The sequence below is a fragment of the Eleutherodactylus coqui genome, unplaced genomic scaffold (genome assembly GCF_035609145.1).
Source record: "Eleutherodactylus coqui strain aEleCoq1 unplaced genomic scaffold, aEleCoq1.hap1 HAP1_SCAFFOLD_117, whole genome shotgun sequence".
Taxonomy (NCBI): domain Eukaryota; kingdom Metazoa; phylum Chordata; class Amphibia; order Anura; family Eleutherodactylidae; genus Eleutherodactylus; species Eleutherodactylus coqui.
The window spans coordinates 282,746-292,291 of NW_027102100.1; the positions used below are offsets into that span (position 1 = coordinate 282,746).

The following is a 9,546-nucleotide window of genomic DNA, read 5'->3' on the forward strand; positions in this document are numbered from 1 at the left end:
CGAACGCACCTCCGAAAAGGAAAGAAACCTACTCACGGCCTTAAAAGTCAACGGGACCTGGGATTCCCAGCCGGTCACCCATACTGGTACTTGCCAGGCCTCAAGCTGGCTGGCGGCCACGATCTGACGAGAGCAGGCACATTCAGCTTAGAATGCCCGTTGACAGCTCCTCCTCCTTTCCTATGGGCTTTCTGCAGTGCGAACGCACCTCCGAAAAGGAAAGCAACCTACTCACGGCCTTAAAAGTCAACGGGACCTGGGATTCCCAGCCGGTCACCCATACTGGTACTTGCCAGGCCTCAAGCTGGCTGGCGGCCGCGATCTGACGAGAGCAGGCACATTCAGCTTAGAATGCCCGTTGACAGCTCCTCCTCCTTTCCTATGGGCTTTCTGCAGTGCGAACGCACCTCCGAAAAGGAAAGAAACCTACTCACGGCCTTAAAAGTCAACGGGACCTGGGATTCCCAGCCGGTCACCCATACTGGTACTTGCCAGGCCTCAAGCTGGCTGGCGGCCGCGATCTGACGAGAGCAGGTACATTCAGCTTAGAATGCCCGTTGACAGCTCCTCCTCCTTTCCTATGGGCTTTCTGCAGTGCGAACGCACCTCCGAAAAGGAAAGAAACCTACTCACGGCCTTAAAAGTCAACGGGACCTGGGATTCCCAGCCGGTCACCCATACTGGTACTTGCCAGGCCTCAAGCTGGCTGGCGGCCGCGATCTGACGAGAGCAGGCACATTCAGCTTAGAATGCCCGTTGACAGCTCCTCCTCCTTTCCTATGGGCTTTCTGCAGTGCGAACGCACCTCCGAAAAGGAAAGCAACCTACTCACGGCCTTAAAAGTCAACGGGACATGGGATTCCCAGCCGGTCACCCATACTGGTACTTGCCAGGCCTCAAGCTGGCTGGCGGCCGCGATCTGACGAGAGCAGGCACATTCAGCTTAGAATGCCCGTTGACAGCTCCTCCTCCTTTCCTATGGGCTTTCTGCAGTGCGAACGCACCTCCGAAACGGAAAGAAACCTACTCACGGCCTTAAAAGTCAACGGGACCTGGGATTCCCAGCCGGTCACCCATACTGGTACTTGCCAGGCCTCAAGCTGGCTGGCGGCCGCGATCTGACGAGAGCAGGTACATTCAGCTTAGAATGCCCGTTGACAGCTCCTCCTCCTTTCCTATGGGCTTTCTGCAGTGCGAACGCACCTCCGAAAAGGAAAGCAACCTACTCACGGCCTTAAAAGTCAACGGGACCTGGGATTCCCTGCCGGTCACCCATACTGGTACTTGCCAGGCCTCAAGCTGGCTGGCGGCCGCGATCTGATGAGAGCAGGCACATTCAGCTTAGAATGCCCGTTGACAGCTCCTCCTCCTTTCCTATGGGCTTTCTGCAGTGCGAACGCACCTCCGAAAAGGAAAGAAACCTACTCACGGCCTTAAAAGTCAACAGGACCTGGGATTCCCAGCCGGTCACCCATACTGGTACTTGCCAGGCCTCAAGCTGGCTGGTGGCCGCGATCTGACGAGAGCAGGCACATTCAGCTTAGAATGCCCGTTGACAGCTCCTCCTCCTTTCCTATGGGCTTTCTGCAGTGCGAACGCACCTCCGAAAAGGAAAGCAACCTGCTCACGGCCTTAAAAGTCAACGGGACCTGGGATTCCCAGCCGGTCACCCATACTGGTACTTGCCAGGCCTCAAGCTGGCTGGCGGCCGCGATCTGACGAGAGCAGGCACATTCAGCTTAGAATGTCCGTTGACAGCTCCTCCTCCTTTCCTATGGGCTTTCTGCAGTGCAACGCACTTCCGAAAAGGAAATAAACCTACTCACGGCCTTAAAAGTCAACGGGACCTGGGATTCCCAGCCGGTCACCCATACTGGTACTTGCCAGGACTCAAGCTGGCTGGTGGCCGCGATCTGACGAGAGCAGGCACATTCAGCTTAGAATGCCCGTTGACAGCTCCTCCTCCTTTCCTATGGGCTTTCTGCAGTGTGAACGCACCTCCGAAAAGGAAAGACACCTACTCACGGCCTTAAAAGTCAACGGGACCTGGGATGCCCAGCCGGTCACCCATACTGGTACTTGCCAGGCCTCAAGCTGGCTGGCGGCCGCGATCTGACGAGAGCAGGCACATTCAGCTTAGAATGCCCGTTGACAGCTCCTCCTCCTTTCCTATGGGCTTTCTGCAGTGCGAACGCACCTCCGAAAAGGAAAGCAACCTACTCACGGCCTTAAAAGTCAACGGGACCTGGGATTCCCAGCCGGTCACCCATACTGGTACTTGCCAGGCCTCAAGCTGGCTGGCGGCCGCGATCTGACAAGAGCAGGCACATTCAGCTTAGAATGCCCGTTGACAGCTCCGCCTCCTTTCCTATGGGCTTTCTGCAGTGCGAACGCACCTCCGAAAAGGAAAGAAACCTACTCACGGCCTTAAAAGTCAACGGGACCTGGGATTCCCAGCCGGTCACCCATACTGGTACTTGCCAGGCCTCAAGCTGCCTGGCGGCCGCGATCTGACGAGAGCAGGCACATTCAGCTTAGAATGCCCGTTGACAGCTCCTCCTCCTTTCCTATGGGCTTTCTGCAGTGCGAACGCACCTCCGAAAAGGAAAGAAACCTACTCACGGCCTTAAAAGTCAACGGGACCTGGGATTCCCAGCCGGTCACCCATACTGGTACTTGCCAGGCCTCAAGCTGCCTGGCGGCCGCGATCTGACGAGAGCAGGCACATTCAGCTTAGAATGCCCGTTGACAGCTCCTCCTCCTTTCCTATGGGCTTTCTGCAGTGCGAACGCACCTCCGAAAAGGAAAGAAACCTACTCACGGCCTTAAAAGTCAACGGGACCTGGGATTCCCAGCCGGTCACCCATACTGGTACTTGCCAGGCCTCAAGCTGGCTGGCGGCCGCGATCTGACGAGAGCAGGCACATTCAGCTTAGAATGCCCGTTGACAGCTTCTCCTCCTTTCCTATGGGCTTTCTGCAGTGCGAACGCACCTCCGAAAAGGAAAGAAACCTACTCACGGCCTTAAAAGTCAACGGGACCTGGGATTCCCAGCCGGTCACCCATACTGGTACTTGCCAGGCCTCAAGCTGGCTGGCGGCCGCGATCTGACGAGAGCAGGCACATTCAGCTTAGAATGCCCGTTGACAGCTCCTCCTCCTTTCCTATGGGCTTTCTGCAGTGCGAACGCACCTCCGAAAAGGAAAGAAACCTACTCACGGCCTTAAAAGTCAACAGGACCTGGGATTCCCAGACGGTCACCCATACTGGTACTTGCCAGGCCTCAAGCTGGCTGGCGGCCGCGATCTGACGAGAGCAGGCACATTCAGCTTAGAATGCCCGTTGACAGCTCCTCCTCCTTTCCTATGGGCTTTCTGCAGTGCGAACGCACCTCCGAAAAGGAAAGAAACCTACTCACGGCCTTAAAAGTCAACGGGACCTGGGATTCCCAGCCGGTCACCCATACTGGTACTTGCCAGGCCTCAAGCTGGCTGGCGGCCGCGATCTGACGAGAGCAGGCACATTCAGCTTAGAATGCCCGTTGACAGCTCCTCCTCCTTTCCTATGGGCTTTCTGCAGTGCGAACGCACCTCCGAAAAGGAAAGAAACCTACTCACGGCCTTAAAAGTCAACGGGACCTGGGATTCCCAGCCGGTCACCCATACTGGTACTTGCCAGGCCTCAAGCTGGCTGGCGGCCGCGATCTGACGAGAGCAGGCACATTCAGCTTAGAATGCCCGTTGACAGCTCCTCCTCCTTTCCTATGGGCTTTCTGCAGTGCGAACGCACCTCCGAAAAGGAAAGAAACCTACTCACGGCCTTAAAAGTCAACGGGACCTGGGATTCCCAGCCGGTCACCCATACTGGTACTTGCCAGGCCTCAAGCTGGCTGGCGGCCGCGATCTGACGAGAGCAGGCACATTCAGCTTAGAATGCCCGTTGACAGTGCCTTCTCCTTTCCTATGGGCTTTCTGCAGTGCGAACGCACCCTCGAAAAGGAAAGAAACCTACTCACGGCCTTAAAAGTCAGCAGGACCTAGGATTCCCAGCCGGTCACCCATACTGGTACTTGCCAGGCCTCAAGCTGGCTGGCGGCCGCGATCTGACGAGAGCAGGCACATTCAGCTTAGAATGCCTGTTGACAGCTCCGCCTCCTTTCCTATGGGCTTTCTGCAGTGCGAACGCACCTCCGAAAAGGAAAGGAACCTACTCACGGCCTTAAAAGTCAACGGGACCTGGGATTCCCAGCCGGTCACCCATACTGGTACTTGCCAGGCCTCAAGCTGGCTGGCGGCCGCGATCTGACGAGAGCAGGCACATTCAGCTTAGAATGCCCGTTGACAGCTCCTCCTCCTTTCCTATGGGCTTTCTGCAGTGCGAACGCACCTCCGAAAAGGAAAGAAACCTACTCACGGCCTTAAAAGTCAACGGGACCTGGGATTCCCAGCCGGTCACCCATACTGGTACTTGCCAGGCCTCAAGCTGGCTGGCGGCCGCGATCTGACGAGAGCAGGCACATTCAGCTTAGAATGCCCGTTGACAGCTCCTCCTCCTTTCCTATGGGCTTTCTGCAGTGCGAACGCACCTCCGAAAAGGAAAGAAACCTACTCACGGCCTTAAAAGTCAACGGGACCTGGGATTCCCAGCCGGTCACCCATACTGGTACTTGCCAGGCCTCAAGCTGGCTGGCGGCCGCGATCTGACGAGAGCAGGCACATTCAGCTTAGAATGCCCGTTGACAGCTCCCCCTCCTTTCCTATGGGCTTTCTGCAGTGCGAACGCACCTCCGAAAAGGAAAGAAACCTACTCACGGCCTTAAAAGTCAACGGGACCTGGGATTCCCAGCCGGTCAACCATACTTGTACTTGCCAGGCCTCAAGCTGGCTGGCGGCCGCGATCTGACGAGAGCAGGCACATTCAGCTTAGAATGCCCGTTGACAGCTCCCCCTCCTTTCCTATGGGCTTTCTGCAGTGCGAACGCACCTCCGAAAAGGAAAGAAACCTACTCACGGCCTTAAAAGTCAACGGGACCTGGGATTCCCAGCCGGTCACCCATACTGGTACTTGCCAGGCCTCAAGCTGGCTGGCGGCCGCGATCTGACGAGAGCAGGCACATTCAGCTTAGAATGCCCGTTGACAGCTCCTCCTCCTTTCCTATGGGCTTTCTGCAGTGCGAACGCACCTCCGAAACGGAAAGAAACCTACTCACGGCCTTAAAAGTCAACGGGACCTGGGATTCCCAGCCGGTCACCCATACTGGTACTTGCCAGGCCTCAAGCTGGCTGGCGGCCGCGATCTGACGAGAGCAGGCACATTCAGCTTAGAATGCCCGTTGACAGCTCCTCCTCCTTTCCTATGGGCTTTCTGCAGTGCGAACGCACCTCCGAAAAGGAAAGAAACCTACTCACGGCCTTAAAAGTCAACGGGACCTGGGATTCCCAGCCGGTCACCCATACTGGTACTTGCCAGGCCTAAAGCTGGCTGGCGGCCGCGATCTGACGAGAGCAGGCACATTCAGCTTAGAATTCCCGTTGACAGCTCCTCCTCCTTTCCTATGGGCTTTCTGCAGTGCGAACGCACCTCCGAAAAGGAAAGAAACCTACTCACGGCCTTAAAAGTCAACGGGACCTGGGATTCCCAGCCGGTCACCCATACTGGTACTTGCCAGGCCTCAAGCTGGCTGGCGGCCGCGATCTGACGAGAGCAGGCACATTCAGCTTAGAATGCCCGTTGACAGCTCCTCCTCCTTTCCTATGGGCTTTCTGCAGTGCAAACGCACCTCCGAAAAGGAAAGAAACCTACTCACGGCCTTAAAAGTCAACGGGACCTGGGATTCCCAGCCGGTCACCCATACTGGTACTTGCCAGGCCTCAAGCTGGCTGGTTGGCGGCCGCGATCTGACGAGAGCAGGCACATTCAGCTTAGAATGCCCGTTGACAGCTCCTCCTCCTTTCCTATGGGCTTTCTGCAGTGCGAACGCACCTCCGAAACGGAAAGAAACCTACTCACGGCCTTAAAAGTCAACGGGACCTGGGATTCCCAGCCGGTCACCCATACTGGTACTTGCCAGGCCTCAAGCTGGCTTGCGGCCACGATCTGACGAGAGCAGGCACATTCAGCTTAGAATGCCCGTTGACAGCTCCTCCTCCTTTCCTATGGGCTTTCTGCAGTGCGAACGCACCTCCGAAAAGGAAAGAAACCTACTCACGGCCTTAAAAGTCAACGGGACCTGGGATTCCCAGCCGGTCACCCATACTGGTACTTGCCAGGCCTCAAGCTGGCTGGCGGCCGCGATCTGACGAGAGCAGGCACATTCAGCTTAGAATGCCCGTTGACAGCTCCTCCTCCTTTCCTATGGGCTTTCTGCAGTGCGAACGCACCTCCGAAACGGAAAGAAACCTACTCACGGCCTTAAAAGTCAACGGGACCTGGGATTCCCAGCCGGTCACCCATACTGGTACTTGCCAGGCCTCAAGCTGGCTGGCGGCCGCGATCTGACGAGAGCAGGCACATTCAGCTTAGAATGCCCGTTGACAGCTCCTCCTCCTTTCCTATGGGCTTTCTGCAGTGCGAACGCACCTCCGAAAAGGAAAGAAACCTACTCACGGCCTTAAAAGTCAACGGGACCTGGGATTCCCAGCCGGTCACCCATACTGGTACTTGCCAGGCCTCAAGCTGGCTGGCGGCCGCGATCTGACGAGCGCAGGCACATTCAGCTTAGAATGCCCGTTGACAGCTCCTCCTCCTTTCCTATGGGCTTTCTGCAGTGCGAACGCACCTCCGAAAAGGAAAGCAACCTACTCACGGCCTTAAAAGTCAACGGGACCTGGGATTCCCAGCCGGTCACCCATACTGGTACTTGCCAGGCCTCAAGCTGGCTGGCGGCCGCGATCTGACGAGAGCAGGCACATTCAGCTTAGAATGCCCGTTGACAGCTCCTCCTCCTTTCCTATGGGCTTTCTGCAGTGCGAACGCACCTCCGAAACGGAAAGAAACCTACTCACGGCCTTAAAAGTCAACGGGACCTGGGATTCCCAGCCGGTCACCCATACTGGTACTTGCCAGGCCTCAAGCTGGCTGGCGGCCGCGATCTGACGAGAGCAGGCACATTCAGCTTAGAATGCCCGTTGACAGCTCCTCCTCCTTTCCTATGGGCTTTCTGCAGTGCGAACGCACCTCCGAAAAGGAAAGAAACCTACTCACGGCCTTAAAAGTCAACGGGACCTGGGATTCCCAGCCGGTCACCCATACTGGTACTTGCCAGGCCTCAAGCTGGCTGGCGGCCGCAATCTGACGAGAGCAGGCACATTCAGCTTAGAATGCCCGTTGACAGCTCCTCCTCCTTTCCTATGGGCTTTCTGCAGTGCGAACGCACCTCCGAAACGGAAAGAAACCTACTCACGGCCTTAAAAGTCAACGGGACCTGGGATTCCCAGCCGGTCACCCATACTGGTACTTGCCAGGCCTCAAGCTGGCTGGCGGCCGCAATCTGACGAGAGCAGGTACATTCAGCTTAGAATGCCCGTTGACAGCTCCTCCTCCTTTCCTATGGGCTTTCTGCAGTGCGAACGCACCTCCGAAAAGGAAAGCAACCTACTCACGGCCTTAAAAGTCAACGGGACCTGGGATTCCCAGCCGGTCACCCATACTGGTACTTGCCAGTCCTCAAGCAGGCTGGCGGCCGCGATCTGACGAGAGCAGGCACATTCAGCTTAGAATGCTCGTTGACAGCTCCTCCTCCTTTCCTATGGGCTTTCTGCAGTGCGAACGCACCTCCGAAAAGGAAAGAAACCTACTCACGGCCTTAAAAGTCAACGGGACCTGGGATTCCCAGCCGGTCACCCACACTGGTACTTGCCAGGCCTCAAGCTGGCTGGCGGCCGCGATCTGACGAGAGCAGGCACATTCAGCTTAGAATGCCCGTTGACAGCTCCTCCTCCTTTCCTATGGGCTTTCTGCAGTGCGAACGCACCTCCGAAAAGGAAAGAAACCTACTCACGGCCTTAAAAGTCAACGGGACCTGGGATTCCCAGCCGGTCACCCATACTGGTACTTGCCAGGCCTCAAGCTGGCTGGCGGCCGCGATCTGACGAGAGCAGGCACATTCAGCTTAGAATGCCCGTTGACAGCTCCTCCTCCTTTCCTATGGGCTTTCTGCAGTGCGAACGCACCTCCGAAAAGGAAAGAAACCTACTCACGGCCTTAAAAGTCAACGGGACCTGGGATTCCCAGCCGGTCACCCATACTGGTACTTGCCAGGCCTCAAGCTGGCTGACGGCCGCGATCTGACGAGAGCAGGCACATTCAGCTTAGAATGCCCGTTGACAGCTCCTCCTCCTTTCCTATGGGCTTTCTGCAGTGCGAACGCACTTCCGAAAAGGAAAGAAACCTACTCACGGCCTTAAAAGTCAACGGGACCTGGGATTCCCAGCCGGTCACCCATACTGGTACTTGCCAGGCCTCAAGCTGGCTGGCGGCCGCGATCTGACGAGAGCAGGCACATTCAGCTTAGAATGCCCGTTGACAGCTCCTCCTCCTTTCCTATGGGCTTTCTGCAGTGTGAACGCACCTCCGAAAAGGAAAGAAACCTACTCACGGCCTTAAAAGTCAACGGGACCTGGGATTCCCAGCCGGTCACCCATACTGGTACTTGCCAGGCCTCAAGCTGGCTGGCGGCCGCGATCTGACGAGAGCAGGCACATTCAGCTTAGAATGCCCGTTGACAGCTCCTCCTCCTTTCCTATGGGCTTTCTGCAGTGCGAACGCACCTCCGAAAAGGAAAGCAACCTACTCACGGCCTTAAAAGTCAACGGGACCTGGGATTCCCAGCCGGTCACCCATACTGGTACTTGCCACGCCTCAAGCTGGCTGGCGGCCGCGATCTGTCGAGAGCAGGCACATTCAGCTTAGAATGCCCGTTGACAGCTCCTCCTCCTTTCCTACGGGCTTTCTGCAGTGCGAACGCACCTCCGAAAAGGAAAGAAACCTACTCACGGCCTTAAAAGTCAACGGGACCTGGGATTCCCAGCCGGTCACCCATACTGGTACTTGCCAGGCCTCAAGCTGGCTGGCGGCCGCGATCTGACGAGAGCAGGCACATTCAGCTTAGAATGCCCGTTGACAGCTCCTCCTCCTTTCCTATGGGCTTTCTGCAGTGCGAACGCACCTCCAAAAAGGAAAGAAACCTACTCACGGCCTTAAAAGTCAACGGGACCTGGGATTCCCAGCCGGTCACCCATACTGGTACTTGCCAGGCCTCAAGCTGGCTGGCGGCCGCGATCTGACGAGAGCAGGCACATTCAGCTTAGAATGCCCGTTGACAGCTCCTCCTCCTTTCCTATGGGCTTTCTGCAGTGTGAACGCACCTCCGAAAAGGAAAGAAACCTACTCACGGCCTTAAAAGTCAACGGGACCTGGGATTCCCAGCCGGTCACCCATACTGGTACTTGCCAGGCCTCAAGCTGGCTGGCGGCCGCGATCTGACGAGAGCAGGCACATTCAGCTTAGAATGCCCGTTGACAGCTCCTCCTCCTTTCCTATGGGCTT

The 9,546-nt window shown here is 56.7% G+C and overlaps 45 pseudogenes; all 45 read right to left on the reverse strand.

Moving 5' to 3' along the window:
• Positions 1–45: 45 nt before the first annotated feature.
• Positions 46–164, reverse strand: LOC136596969 (5S ribosomal RNA; annotated as a pseudogene).
• An 80-nt stretch (positions 165–244) lies between these two features.
• LOC136596027 (5S ribosomal RNA) lies at positions 245–363 on the reverse strand (annotated as a pseudogene).
• Positions 364–443: 80 nt separating this feature from the next.
• On the reverse strand, positions 444–562 carry LOC136595932 (5S ribosomal RNA; annotated as a pseudogene).
• An 80-nt stretch (positions 563–642) lies between these two features.
• Positions 643–761, reverse strand: LOC136596028 (5S ribosomal RNA; annotated as a pseudogene).
• Positions 762–841: 80 nt separating this feature from the next.
• LOC136597351 (5S ribosomal RNA) lies at positions 842–960 on the reverse strand (annotated as a pseudogene).
• An 80-nt stretch (positions 961–1,040) lies between these two features.
• LOC136595944 (5S ribosomal RNA) lies at positions 1,041–1,159 on the reverse strand (annotated as a pseudogene).
• An 80-nt stretch (positions 1,160–1,239) lies between these two features.
• On the reverse strand, positions 1,240–1,358 carry LOC136596608 (5S ribosomal RNA; annotated as a pseudogene).
• Positions 1,359–1,438: 80 nt separating this feature from the next.
• Positions 1,439–1,557, reverse strand: LOC136596503 (5S ribosomal RNA; annotated as a pseudogene).
• An 80-nt stretch (positions 1,558–1,637) lies between these two features.
• On the reverse strand, positions 1,638–1,756 carry LOC136596841 (5S ribosomal RNA; annotated as a pseudogene).
• Positions 1,757–1,835: 79 nt separating this feature from the next.
• On the reverse strand, positions 1,836–1,954 carry LOC136597008 (5S ribosomal RNA; annotated as a pseudogene).
• Positions 1,955–2,034: 80 nt separating this feature from the next.
• LOC136597276 (5S ribosomal RNA) lies at positions 2,035–2,153 on the reverse strand (annotated as a pseudogene).
• Positions 2,154–2,233: 80 nt separating this feature from the next.
• Positions 2,234–2,352, reverse strand: LOC136597165 (5S ribosomal RNA; annotated as a pseudogene).
• An 80-nt stretch (positions 2,353–2,432) lies between these two features.
• On the reverse strand, positions 2,433–2,551 carry LOC136597579 (5S ribosomal RNA; annotated as a pseudogene).
• Positions 2,552–2,631: 80 nt separating this feature from the next.
• On the reverse strand, positions 2,632–2,750 carry LOC136597592 (5S ribosomal RNA; annotated as a pseudogene).
• Positions 2,751–2,830: 80 nt separating this feature from the next.
• Positions 2,831–2,949, reverse strand: LOC136596029 (5S ribosomal RNA; annotated as a pseudogene).
• An 80-nt stretch (positions 2,950–3,029) lies between these two features.
• LOC136596031 (5S ribosomal RNA) lies at positions 3,030–3,148 on the reverse strand (annotated as a pseudogene).
• An 80-nt stretch (positions 3,149–3,228) lies between these two features.
• Positions 3,229–3,347, reverse strand: LOC136597072 (5S ribosomal RNA; annotated as a pseudogene).
• Positions 3,348–3,427: 80 nt separating this feature from the next.
• Positions 3,428–3,546, reverse strand: LOC136596032 (5S ribosomal RNA; annotated as a pseudogene).
• An 80-nt stretch (positions 3,547–3,626) lies between these two features.
• Positions 3,627–3,745, reverse strand: LOC136596033 (5S ribosomal RNA; annotated as a pseudogene).
• An 80-nt stretch (positions 3,746–3,825) lies between these two features.
• On the reverse strand, positions 3,826–3,944 carry LOC136596034 (5S ribosomal RNA; annotated as a pseudogene).
• Positions 3,945–4,223: 279 nt separating this feature from the next.
• LOC136596035 (5S ribosomal RNA) lies at positions 4,224–4,342 on the reverse strand (annotated as a pseudogene).
• Positions 4,343–4,422: 80 nt separating this feature from the next.
• LOC136596037 (5S ribosomal RNA) lies at positions 4,423–4,541 on the reverse strand (annotated as a pseudogene).
• Positions 4,542–4,621: 80 nt separating this feature from the next.
• Positions 4,622–4,740, reverse strand: LOC136596038 (5S ribosomal RNA; annotated as a pseudogene).
• An 80-nt stretch (positions 4,741–4,820) lies between these two features.
• Positions 4,821–4,939, reverse strand: LOC136597457 (5S ribosomal RNA; annotated as a pseudogene).
• An 80-nt stretch (positions 4,940–5,019) lies between these two features.
• LOC136596039 (5S ribosomal RNA) lies at positions 5,020–5,138 on the reverse strand (annotated as a pseudogene).
• An 80-nt stretch (positions 5,139–5,218) lies between these two features.
• Positions 5,219–5,337, reverse strand: LOC136596040 (5S ribosomal RNA; annotated as a pseudogene).
• An 80-nt stretch (positions 5,338–5,417) lies between these two features.
• LOC136596510 (5S ribosomal RNA) lies at positions 5,418–5,536 on the reverse strand (annotated as a pseudogene).
• An 80-nt stretch (positions 5,537–5,616) lies between these two features.
• On the reverse strand, positions 5,617–5,735 carry LOC136596041 (5S ribosomal RNA; annotated as a pseudogene).
• An 80-nt stretch (positions 5,736–5,815) lies between these two features.
• LOC136596749 (5S ribosomal RNA) lies at positions 5,816–5,938 on the reverse strand (annotated as a pseudogene).
• An 80-nt stretch (positions 5,939–6,018) lies between these two features.
• Positions 6,019–6,137, reverse strand: LOC136597002 (5S ribosomal RNA; annotated as a pseudogene).
• Positions 6,138–6,217: 80 nt separating this feature from the next.
• On the reverse strand, positions 6,218–6,336 carry LOC136596043 (5S ribosomal RNA; annotated as a pseudogene).
• An 80-nt stretch (positions 6,337–6,416) lies between these two features.
• On the reverse strand, positions 6,417–6,535 carry LOC136596044 (5S ribosomal RNA; annotated as a pseudogene).
• An 80-nt stretch (positions 6,536–6,615) lies between these two features.
• Positions 6,616–6,734, reverse strand: LOC136597288 (5S ribosomal RNA; annotated as a pseudogene).
• An 80-nt stretch (positions 6,735–6,814) lies between these two features.
• Positions 6,815–6,933, reverse strand: LOC136596045 (5S ribosomal RNA; annotated as a pseudogene).
• Positions 6,934–7,013: 80 nt separating this feature from the next.
• LOC136596046 (5S ribosomal RNA) lies at positions 7,014–7,132 on the reverse strand (annotated as a pseudogene).
• Positions 7,133–7,212: 80 nt separating this feature from the next.
• On the reverse strand, positions 7,213–7,331 carry LOC136597043 (5S ribosomal RNA; annotated as a pseudogene).
• An 80-nt stretch (positions 7,332–7,411) lies between these two features.
• LOC136596696 (5S ribosomal RNA) lies at positions 7,412–7,530 on the reverse strand (annotated as a pseudogene).
• A 279-nt stretch (positions 7,531–7,809) lies between these two features.
• On the reverse strand, positions 7,810–7,928 carry LOC136596542 (5S ribosomal RNA; annotated as a pseudogene).
• Positions 7,929–8,008: 80 nt separating this feature from the next.
• Positions 8,009–8,127, reverse strand: LOC136597559 (5S ribosomal RNA; annotated as a pseudogene).
• An 80-nt stretch (positions 8,128–8,207) lies between these two features.
• On the reverse strand, positions 8,208–8,326 carry LOC136596766 (5S ribosomal RNA; annotated as a pseudogene).
• An 80-nt stretch (positions 8,327–8,406) lies between these two features.
• On the reverse strand, positions 8,407–8,525 carry LOC136596048 (5S ribosomal RNA; annotated as a pseudogene).
• An 80-nt stretch (positions 8,526–8,605) lies between these two features.
• LOC136596049 (5S ribosomal RNA) lies at positions 8,606–8,724 on the reverse strand (annotated as a pseudogene).
• A 279-nt stretch (positions 8,725–9,003) lies between these two features.
• Positions 9,004–9,122, reverse strand: LOC136596050 (5S ribosomal RNA; annotated as a pseudogene).
• Positions 9,123–9,202: 80 nt separating this feature from the next.
• LOC136596051 (5S ribosomal RNA) lies at positions 9,203–9,321 on the reverse strand (annotated as a pseudogene).
• An 80-nt stretch (positions 9,322–9,401) lies between these two features.
• LOC136596052 (5S ribosomal RNA) lies at positions 9,402–9,520 on the reverse strand (annotated as a pseudogene).
• Positions 9,521–9,546: the final 26 nt, after the last annotated feature.